The following is a 12,452-nucleotide window of genomic DNA, read 5'->3' on the forward strand; positions in this document are numbered from 1 at the left end:
GGATTTACTAATTGTTCTCATAAATTTCATGAATAAATACTCCTTTGACAGCTGTAGGTGTTTAATCTGCCTTTGGTAGCTTAGCTTTCATGAGTTATAAATCTGTAGTTTTTTACAGTTTTTCTCGAAAATATTTGGTTGCTACCTGTTGAAAGGTCTTCAGAGAGTTGTTGCTTTATGCACTGTCTCTTTTTAGGTATCACTTTAATCTGGTTTCTGTGTTTGACATGTCCCTTTTATCAATTTAAACTCCTCTATCTGGGTGATCATTTCACCAGAAATGCCTGCCACACCTCTTTAAAGATTTGCAATCTTTTGCATATTGACTGAGGGGAAAATATTAGTTACACATTGGGGGTAACTCCTCTTTCGAATTGTATTACAGGATCATGTACATCTGTTGCACCATTTATCAGCAAGTCCTTGATCCAAGAAAATTCCTTGCTATTCTTAATTACATTTCTAATATCTCTTCATCAACATTATCCATCTTTTCTTTAAAATCAATGATCTGATTTTTAATGTAAATAATCCTCTAGCACAGTAGTTCTCAACCTTTTTCTTTCCACTCATATACCGCTTTAAATATTCCCTGTGCCATAGGTATTCTGTGATTAGTAAGGGATTGCTTAAGGTGGTATGTGGGTGGAAAGAAAAGGTTTGAAAACCACTGTTTTAATCGTACCTAATTGACCCGATGTGCACAGTTTCATAACTCCAAAGGAAATGGGCCAACGACAATTTTTCCCCAGCAAAATATTTCAGTAACAATTGGACCTGGAACAGTGATTCTCGACCTTCCTTTCCCACTCACATCCCACCTTAAGCAATCCCTTACTGATCGCAGAGCACCAATGGCATAGGGATTACTTAAAGTGGGATGTGAGTGGAAAGTAAAAGGTTGAGAACCAAGGTGGTCTATCATGTTTAGAATTGCAAAATATTATTTATCTCAACCTTTTTTTAGCTATGGCACCCCGAGGACTCTGCTCAAAGTTTACAGGCTCCCTTCCCTGTGAAACAAATTTTTGATTTCTTCCATACTTCTCTCCAACCAACTACATATATATATATATATATATAAAATTATTTATGTTACGTGAAGAGAAAACAAGGCTTTTACTTCAAAGTGCTGTGGCCCCTAAAGGGATTGTTGGGCTCTCATTGAGAATGGCTGTTCAAGAGTAATGTATTTATTAGTAAGTTATATTTGTTGACCTCACCAAAGCCTTCGATACCGTGAGCAAAAAAGGGCTTTGGCAAATACTAGAGCGCATCGGATGCCCCCCAAAGTTCCTCAACATGGTTATCCAACTGCACAAAAACCAACAAGGTTGGGTCAGATACAGCAATGAGCTCTCTGAACCCTTCTCCATTAGCAATGGCGTGAAGCAAGGCTACGTTCTCGCACCAACCCTCTTTTCAATCTTCTTCAGCATGATGCTGAACCAAGCCATGAAAGACCTCAACAATGAAGACGCTGTTTACATCCGGTACCGCACGATGGCAGTCTCTTCAATCTGAGGCGCCTGCAAGCTCACACAAAGACACAAGAGAAACTTGTCCATGAACTACTCTTTGCAGTTGATGCCGCTTTAGTTGCCCATTCAGAGCCAGCTCTTCAGCTCTTGACGTCCTGTTTTGCGGAAACTGCCAAAATGTTTGGCCTGGAAGTCAGCCTGAAGAAAACTGAGGTCCTCCATCAGCCAGCTCCCCACCATGACTACCAGCACCCCCAAATCTCCATCGGGCACACAAAACTCAAAACGGCCAACCAGTTTACCTATCTCGGCTGCACCATTTCATCAGATGCAAGGATCGACAACGAGATAGACAACAGACTCGCCAAGGCAAATAGCACCTTTGGAAGGCTACACAAAAGAGTCTGGAAAAATAACCAACTGAAAAACCTCACAAAGATAAGCGTATACAGAGCCGTTGTCATACCCACACTCCTGTTCGGCTCCGAATCATGGGTCCTCTACCGGCATCACCTACGGCTCCTAGAACGCTTCCACCAGCGTTGTCTCCGCTCCATCCTCAACATTCATTGGAGCGACTTCATCCCTAACATCGAAGTACTCGAGATGGCAGAGGCCGACAGCATCGAGTCCACGCTGCTGAATATCCAGCTGCGCTGGGTGGGTCACGTCTCCAGAATGGAGGATCATCGCCTTCGCAAGGTCGTGTTTTATGGCAAGCTCTCCACTGGCCACCGTGACAGAGGTGCACCAAAGAAGAGGTACAAGGACTGCCTAAAGAAATTTCTTGGTGCCTGCCACATTGACCACCGCCAGTGGGCTGATATTGCCTCAAACCGTACATCTTGGCGCCTCACAGTTCGGCGGGCAGCAACCTTCTTTGAAGAAGACCGGAGAGCCCACCTAACTGACAAAAGGCAAAGGAGGAAAAACCCAACACCCAACCCCAACCAACCAATTTTCCCCTGCAACCGCTGCAACCGTGTCTGCCTGTCCCGCATTGGACTTGTCAGCCAAAAACGAGCCTGCAGCTGACGTGGACATTTACCCCCTCCATAAATCTTCGTCCGCGAAGCCAAGCCAAAGAAGAAGATATTTGATGATAATTAATTACTATTTCCTAATGCTACATTGTCAAATTTGGGATCATTTCATGCCTATTTCAAGTCATAAGTAGTTTGACATGAGAGCAAAGGGAGACAGAGAGTAATTTATAATTTGGTGGCAGCCATTAAAATCTCTGGTAGATAGAATGGCAAAGTGACAATGTATGGCTGAGAGTAGCGTACAGCATACATTCTCGCGATGTTGACTCAACCTCACTGCAGTCTCTATATTCAACATTCCACTTGGTGTGTTCAACATTTAATTACAGAAATGGTAAGTACGGTATTGTTTTTATGAGTTACAAATTTTTTGACTTACGATGGGTTTGGCGGAATGCAACCACATCGTAAGTTGAGGAGAACCTCTATTCCACAAAAAGAAGAAATATTTGAATGGAAAACTGACACAACTGTCACTGACAAGAAAAGTTAAAGCCAAAGTAATTGCAAAAGTAAGGGCAAACAAGTAAGGAATATTTAGTGGGAATAAATGGGGAGAGACGACTGGGAAGCTTTTAAAAGCATACAGAAGGCAACTAACAAAGTCGTGAGGAAGAAAAGATGAACTTTAAAAAGAGACTAGCAAATTATATCCAAAAGGGATACTGAAAACATTTTTTAAGAATATTCAAAGTTTGAAAAAAAAGGTTAGAGTAGATATTGGACTGGTAGAAAATGACGCTGGAGAAATTGTGTGGGGAGATGGCAGCAGAACTGAATGTTTATTTTGCATAAGTGTTCACTGTGGAAGACATTTGAAATATACCGGACTTTCAAGGGTTTAATGGAAGAGAGGTGAGTGAATCTCAATCACCAGAGAGAAGGTAACTGGGAAGCTGAATGGTCTAAAGGTAGATAAATCTCCTGGAACAGATGGAATGGACTTTCATGTTCGGAAAGTAGTAGCTATAGAGATTGTGGAAGCATTCATAATGATTTTCTATGAATCAATAGATTCTGGCATGGTTCTGGAGGACTGGAAAATTGCAAAGGTCACTCCACTATTTAAAAAGGGAGGGAAGCAGCAGAAATGAAATGATAGACCTGTTAGCCTAATATCGATTGTTGGGAAGTTGTTGAGGATGAGGTGATGGAGTACCTGGAGGTGCATAACAAGATAGGTCAAAGCCATCATGATTTTCTTCAGGGAAAATCTTGCCTGACAAACATACTGCAAATTTTGAGGAAACTTCAAGCAGGCTAGACAAAGGGCATGCAGTGGATGTTGTTAATTGGACTTACTAAAGGCCTTTGACAAGGTGCCATACATAAGGCTGCTTAACAAGATGAGAGCCCATGGAATTACAGGAGAGATAATAGCATGGGAAGAGCATTGGCTCATCGGCTGGAAACAGAGAGTGAGAATAAATTTTAGTTGGCAACCGATGACTAGTGATTCTTGGCAGGGGTCTATATTGGGGCTGCTTCTCTTTAAGTTCCATGTTAATGATTTGGATGGCAGAATAAGTGGCTTAATGGCTAAGTTTGCAGATGATACAAACATAGATGGAGGGGCAGGTAGTGAGGAGAAGGAGAGTACACAGATAAACAGATAGATTAGGAGAATGGGCAATAAAATAGCCAATGAAGTACAATATTAGAAATTGTACAGTTATGCCCTGTAGTAGAAGGAATAAAATGACAGACTCTTATTTGGATAGGGAGATAATTCAAAATTTAGAGGTGCAAAGGGAGGATACCCTAAATTATAACTTCCAGTTTGAGTCAGTGGTGAAGAGGGCAATTGCAAAGCTAGCATTCATATCTCGAAGAGTAGGATACGAAAGCACTATTGAGTCCTCGCTTGGAGAGCAGGGCACAGGTTTGGGCTCCTCACATATAAAAAGATTTATTTATTTATTTACAGCACAGAAGAAGCTAATTCCAGCCATTTAAATCTGTGCTGCCCAATTATACCTCATTAATCTACAAACCACCCCCCCCCCCCATATGTTTTGAAGGGTTGGAGGAAACCACAGCAGCCAGAGGAAACGTTTATGGACATGGAGAGAACTCCTTAAAGACAGTGCCAGAATTGAACCCAGATTGCTAATGCTGTAACAGCATTGCACTAACCAATATGCTAGCTGTGCCACTCCTCTTTCCTCTTACTGTAAGACATGGTGCTCTATGGTAAGTCAGATGAGATGAACTCCCATCATGCTTATGACTCGGTGCCTTGCAGGTACTGAAATGATGTTTGGGCACCAGAAGGGAATCACTTACTGTAGGACAACATTGTCTTCGACCTATTCTTGTATCTATAGCATTTGTATGGTGGGACCAGTTGATTTTTTGGTGAACCCCAGAATACTAATTGACAATGATTAAATGTCAAATGGCCACAGGTGGTCAGATTCTCTTTTGAAAAACATTGATGCCTGGTGCATATATGGCACAAATATTATTGACCACGTATCAGCCCACGTCTGAATGTTGGCTTGGTCTTGTTGTATGCACACAGGAACTGTTTCATTTGCTGAGAAATTGCAAATGAAATTTGGCATTATACAAACATGTCTGTCCTTCTAGTAGAAGGAAGGACATTACTAAAGCAGATGAAAGTGATTGGGAATAAGATAGTGCCTGAGGTCACCTGCTTTGAGTCACTAGACTGATCCATCTTCAATGACTCAGCTAACAACCTTTACAAAATAAAGCATTTAATAGCTAAATGGCATTTTTTAGTCTATCTTCTGTAATCCACAGTAAAACACATATGCAACACATATAACTTTTATAGCATGCTCTGTTCCTCCAAATGTTTTTTTTTATTACTTTGTTTTACATAGGTTGTTAGCCAAGTCATTGAAGATGGATCAGTCTACTGACTCAAAGCATACGACCTCAGGCACCATCTTATTCCTGATCACTTTCATCTGTTTTGATCACTTCCATCTTCTGTAGTCCACAAGAGAACACACATTCAACACATAACTTTTATAGCATGCTTTGCTTTTCTAAATGTGTAGATTATATTACTTTGATCTTTTGCTGATCCAAGTGGCGGATAGTAAAAGTGAACTCTCATGTAACTACCAATGAGTCTGAGGAGTCCTGAGCCTGAGAGATACATTTTTAATAGATCCATGAAATTTTAGCAGCAATCTTGAGTGGGGTTCATTTCATGGAGGACCATAGACATGCAACTTCAGGAAATTAATCTTATTAACTGTTCAGAATTCTAAGCAATCGAGCTTCTCTGTCAGACCTCTGCAGGTTTTGCTCATTTTTATGTACCATTCATAAGAATGCCATAATTCAGTCTAAATCTCTGATTAAAAGGCATCCAATTGGTAATGGCGGGGCTCTCTGTGTTTATGAAACATTCAGCAGGAATGAACAACATTTGTATATGTGGTGATATGTAATTACACCACTAGGTCACCAGGGGTCATCCCAGTGACCTTGTATATAAAGCAGTCCAGAGCTACAGTCTAGCCTTCCAGGTTCATCTTGCAGAGAGACAAGACCTCCTACTGTACATATTAGTTTATTAAAGCTCTCTTATACTCGCACTGCTGGTGTGGTTATTGTCAGTACAATTTAATAAACTAATATCATAGCTAGTAGGATGGAAGCTGACTTATACTCGCACTACTGGTGTGGTTATTGTCAGTACAGTATAAATGGAGTTAAATGGAAAATAGGGTGCAATTTTAACCTAACTCATCCAGGAGGAACTTAATGTGGTGTGAGTGGCTGACCATTTTTCACACTAGTTTAATTCAAAATTGGAACAGGTATCCAATCAGATTGCACCAGATTGCAGGAAGGTTAAAATTGCCCTGTTATTTTATGACCAAAGTTAAAAATTGATGCAAGTCCAAAATTTCATCATTGTAATTTCCCATTTTTATTTAAAAGTTGAAAATAGAAAAAAAAAGTGTATTGCTGCAAAACAATACATATATTGAACTACCCAAATGGAGAATTAAATTCATCATTAAAAAAAATAGTTAATTTCTAAACAGTGGCACATTTATTTTAATTTTGAAAATCATTCAGTATTTCTAAAATATTCCATTGCAAATCATTAATTTATGAAAATAAAAATATTTGAACTCAAATGTTCATTAAATAGAAGCTAATTTTCAGAACTTATGCTGTAGCTCATGAATGCTTTCACATATCTTCCATTTACTTTTCCAAAGAAGCTAAAACCTTGTTTGAAATTTGGATGATAAAAGTACATATATTTATGCAGTTATTTATAAATATCCTGGTGAACACCATTACAGCACTTCTTATATTAAGTATTACTTTCAATGGTGTTAAATTTAGATTGAGAAGAAATGCCTCTACTCAATTTGAGAAGTTGTTTTGATTTGAGATCTGCTGATATGTTTTAGATGAAGTTGTTCCTCTTTTATAGACAGTTTTCCAGTTCTAGCTGAGATGGACAATCTTCAGCTGAATATGCCTTCAAGTGATAAGAATGACCAATTGCATCATTGAAATGTTTCTCTGTATTTTTAGCTGATGCCAGAAATCAGTCATGCAAGGAGCAAACTATATTTCTTTGGAAAGAAGGCATTAATCCGACCAACTGTGGCAATAGTGTTTTTCACTGTATTTCGTTTACTCTGTGATTCATGACCTTTGTGCAGGGATTTAATCTCTTTTTATTCTTCAAATGTATATAATTCAAAAATTTTACTGGTCTTCTGACAATAATCACTCTCTTTATTTCCCTTCAAAATGCCATCTTTAAATATCATGGGACTGTTTTCTATATAGCAAGAATTGTTAATTTTGAATTAAACGCTTGCCAATTGTTCTCTTTCTTTGGCATAAGTAAATTCACATTGGAAAAGCATGTTAATGGACAGCTCATTGATTGTGTTGGTGCTGCACCAGTCTGTGAGCCATTTTGTTTTCAGGTTGCACACTTCAAAACTTGACTATGCAAAGCAATTTCCCCATATAATTAGAATTTTGAACTTGAATAGGCTGATGTGTATTAGAGCAGTGAGGAGAGAAAACTACATCAAACATTGGTCAGGTCATTTGTTTAGAATGGATACATCTGATAAGCCTCCTTTTTAAGATTTTTTTTCCTTGAAGTATACCCAGGTTACTTTCATCTTCCTGCATCATAAGATCAGTGTATATGTGAAAAGATTGAAATTCTTAGACTAGAATGAAATCGAAAGAGTATTTTTAGGTCCAAATCTCCAGCTAAGCTCTGCGCTTGATTGAAGTTGCTGGATTTAACATAATATCAAAGGTAATTTGATTGTAGGCCATTGATATCTTCTAGTTCACTTTTTAACATTGTGTGGATGCCACTATTTTAACTGATAACCTCGTTGAAACTATGTAGATATGGTGGGGGAGATACAACTGTTGTACAATGAAGAGTTTCTCAACGGTGACAGAGTTTATGTGTAGTTAATTGCAACACCAATCATGCAATGCCAAGGGCAACTTACGCCTAGATTAGATACTTTAAAGTATCGACAAGGTACAAGATTTTCTCTTTGGCTATTGTTCACACAGAAGATGGTTTGCAGAAGATGGTTGATGTTGTTGGGCACAGTTCTCTGAAAGTTAGCATGCAGTTGCAGAAAGCAATTGCAAAATCAAGGTTGATATTTGTGGAAGAGGATTTGAATACAAGAATACAGGTGCTGTACTCCTATTTTATAAGGTCTGATCTAATTGCATCTGAAATATTATGACGGATCAACCGTTTTGAAATAAGGGCATCTCTATGAAAGATGGACTGCAATAAATATTTTTGGGATACCAAAGATCAAGGGGTTCCATTCTGATGGGAAGCTTCATGTTGTAGTAGAGGCCATTGCTGGATCAACGGGAAACTCACTGGTAAACAAATTAGAGCTTTTGCTAAGATGTTTATATTCCAATAAGGAAAGCTCATAATTGGAAGAAGTAGTGGTAACTGGCAGGCAGGCCATCAGGACACATCCGAAAATACTTCTTCCCAACTTAATTTTTGCTTGAGAGGGTTCCATTGGTTTAATTGGTAGGCCCCCAGTTAGAACTACTGGTCTAGAAGACTTAATGAGTGATGGGTGAAGATGCGGAAACCCTCAGGGGAGTAGTTGCAGATTCATTATTAAAATATCACTTGCCAGTCTCTTACCTTATACTAGGTACTGTCAGGCCCACAGGGCTGATTCACACTCAGAATTGTTCTGATCCTGGTTAGAACATTTAGCTCTGTCACATCTAAGAAGAAGGCCAAACTTGTGTTGAAAATGGAGGAATTGCCCAGAAATGAAATGAATCGAATCAGTAGGATGGACATCATCTGAAAGTTAATGTGACGGACTGGGAATGTTCTTCTGTTTGGGTTGCACGCTGCATAATTTTCCATTAATTATTAAAAACGATGTTGCATGTCTTTGCATTCATGTGAACACGATACATGTGTTTAAGTAAACTACATTTGCAGAGCAGTTTAACTCTATTATACATGCAATCTTATTTACATAGAGGCTGCAGGTAAGTAAAGCATTCAATAAAAAATTGTGCTGGGGTTAAAAGGATACCAGCATCTTCTTGCATAGTTTTTTTTTTGAAATGCTGAATGTTAAGAAAATTCACAAACACATATCCAATGTGCTGAAAGAATAACTGACATTGTTATTTTAATTTGCAATAGAAAGTCAAAATTGAGAAGATAAAGCTTCAAAATGCAGAAAGTCCCTGTTCTCATTGTTTTATGACTGATGACTTCACAATAACTCTGAACAATGAATGTAAAGATTGGATGAAATTGACCAATTTTATCCAAATCACCACGTTTCAGATTTCTATGTTATCAGTTTTCTTGACAATTTATTTTTGGGCTAATGATATATGGATCTGTCCAGAATTTTAAAATAGACATTTTAATTCCTTCTTTAAAAGAACAGTATGATTGAGGAAACATTTGCATCCTAATCTACATAGTATTCTGATATAATTTCAATGTTTCTTTAAATAAGAAGCAATTCCCTACTGATAATCTGACATCTCTTAATTAACATATTGGATATAGAAATTAAGCAATTTTTTCATTTAAAAATAATCCAAATTCAGTGTAACAGAAGGCAACTGGGATTTCTGTTTATGCCACCAAGAATGTATCCACAGGCAGTTACTTTTTAACCTTGCCAGCATCTTAATAAAGCCTATTTAGATTTTTAACAGTTTCTTACGTGTCTTTCTGATTTAAACTATATTCCTTTGGAATTATATTCACAAAAGGAGATTTCATCACTGCTGGAATGAAAACCTTGTGCTAGAAAAAAAATCTATTCTAAAGTATTATTGAACACTACAAAAACCAACTTTCAAGTACTCAGTGCAAATTGGACTCAGCTGATTTATCATGTGACGTTTACTTTAGAATACTACAAACTTATTTCAAAAGAATAAAAGAACATTATTTTAATACATTTTGAACTTCAACACTTTCCACCATTTTCAAAATGTATCTTCTCAATTTATACACTTTACTTATGATAATGTCCACCTGAAATTTAAAGATATTTTTATTGTTGGTTTCAATTTACTTTCTCTCAGGGTATCCTATGTTTATGACTTCATTTCACATCACCCCTCTCCCCCCCTCCCCCTGCCCATGGGTTGTGTTTGAATCAGTCAAGGGGTTGTAACATTGGTCTTTGAATTCACTAGTTACCTCCCCCACCCCTACCATCTCCTCACTTGGATACACAAATCATGGAGTATCCCTTGGAGACTTCAAGGACAAATAAATGGTTTCAAATCCTCTCAGTTATGTAGTCATAAAAAATATATTGATAAGTCTGGCACCTTTTCATTTTGGGCATGTGTGGAAGTAAAGGTCTGCCTTGTTTAGACTGATGGAGATTGATTCGTTTTAATTAATGCCCACAAGTGCCTTGTTGTTTTGTGAAAGAATGTTGTAAATATTTTAGGAAAGAGAGAGGGCCATTATGTGTGTTGCCTGGCAAGCCCAGCCCAGCTGGTAAATTTCCACTAGCCTCAAGTTCCCCAGATCATTTGACTCGCAAGAAAATTGCCGGGGGAAAGGGGAACCTGTTTCTGTGATTGTCCACAAAATGATGCAATATGTAGATGAATAGTGTGTAGCTTAATGCTGATAGGATAATGCTTGTGACATGGGAGGAAATATGTGATTGCTTAACATCAGACTGCACCAGCGTATAAAGACCCATGCTTTTTGTATGTTTAGGGAGTTCCTCGATCTTCTACAGAGGTGACAGAGCTCTCACTGGCCTGAGTATTAAATAAGGGATTTGGTAAAATAAATGTTTGTCCTTTATTCCTCAGCAGAGCAGTCTGCTGATTGCAGTCTCAACCCAGAACCTGGGTCAAGGATCGATTCTGATCTTCCACATTATTCCATTTAGAGACCTATTGGCGTATATATAAGAAATGGTTAGATGCTGGTTCCTGAGGTTCTAGATAGAGCACAGAAACCCAATTTCAATAAAACTACATCTGGTTTCTTTTATCTTGGTGAGTCCAAATTTTGATGTTAAAAATCTTACCTCACAAATGTTTGCCCAGGACCAATGTCAGATTGATGTGGCATAAACGCATCTTCAACCATTATCTGAGAGATACTTCTATCAAGATTCTTTTATTGTCATGTAAGAAAAGAGGTGTAATATTAAACAAAATTTGCTTTAGTTTCCCATAAGAGAAAAAGAAGGGAGTTCTCCCAGAGTTTACAAAATAAACAAATAATGCTAAGGCAAATGAAACTGCAACCTGGAGAGCTTTAGTTTAATGTATAATCTTTAGTTTAATGTATAATCTAAATTGTGGGTGCAGATTTCTCCAGTGTATCTTGTATTATCTTTTTCATCTGAGGTTGTTGACACATGTCATTTTCAAAAGTCAATCTAAATTCTACACATTCCTTCATGTTCCCTTAGTCCTCTAGCTGGTACTGTTAATGAGACAATCAGTTTGATTGTTTCTCATTTTGTAGGCATATCAGTACACTGAGAATTTAAAAGGCTTTCTCATTTTTCTGAGCCTTTCTGAGCGAATGATTCTAATAATTTCAAGGACTGAGACGAGCCTCCCAGTGCAAATTCACCATGCTTTATCACATGGTATATATATATATATATATATATATGGGGCCGCTGCTGCTCTCCCTGTGCCCGGACTGGGGCCGCCGCCTCCCACTCTCTGCCCGTATCAGGGCCTCCGCCTGCCTCACACGACCGAGGCCGGGGCCGCCGTCTCCCCCTTGCTCCTGCCCGTATCGGGGCCGCCGCCGTCTACCCTTCGTGGCCGCCGCCTCCCACTCTCTGCCCGTATCGGGGCCTCCGCCTGCCTCACATGACCGAGGCCGGGGCCGCCGTCTCCCCCTTGCTCCTGCCCGTATCGGGACCGCCGCCGTCTACCCTTCGCCCGGACCGGGGCCGGGGCCGCTGCTGCTCTCCCTGTGCCTGGACTGGGGCCTCCGCCTCCCACTCCCTGTCCGGACCGGGGCCTCCGCCTGCCTCACTCGACCGAGGCCGGGGCCGCCGTCTCCCCCTTGCTCCTGCCCGTATCGTGGCCGCCGCCGTCGAAAATAATACAACTGAAAAGTGGCAAAGCAGCAGGTATGGATGGAATCCCCCCAGAAGTCTGGAAGGCTGGCGGCAAAACTCTGCATGCCAAACTGCATGAGTTTTTCAAGCTTTGTTGGGACCAAGGTAAACTGCCTCAGGATCTTCGTGATGCCACCATCATCACCCTGTACAAAAACAAAGGCGAGAAATCAGACTGCTCAAACTACAGGGGAATCACGTTGCTCTCCATTGCAGGAAAAATCTTCGCTAGGATTCTACTAAATAGAATAATACCTAGTGTCGCCGAGAATATTCTCCCAGAATCACAGTGC

This window comes from Narcine bancroftii, chromosome 5 (genome assembly GCF_036971445.1).
Source record: "Narcine bancroftii isolate sNarBan1 chromosome 5, sNarBan1.hap1, whole genome shotgun sequence".
Taxonomy (NCBI): domain Eukaryota; kingdom Metazoa; phylum Chordata; class Chondrichthyes; order Torpediniformes; family Narcinidae; genus Narcine; species Narcine bancroftii.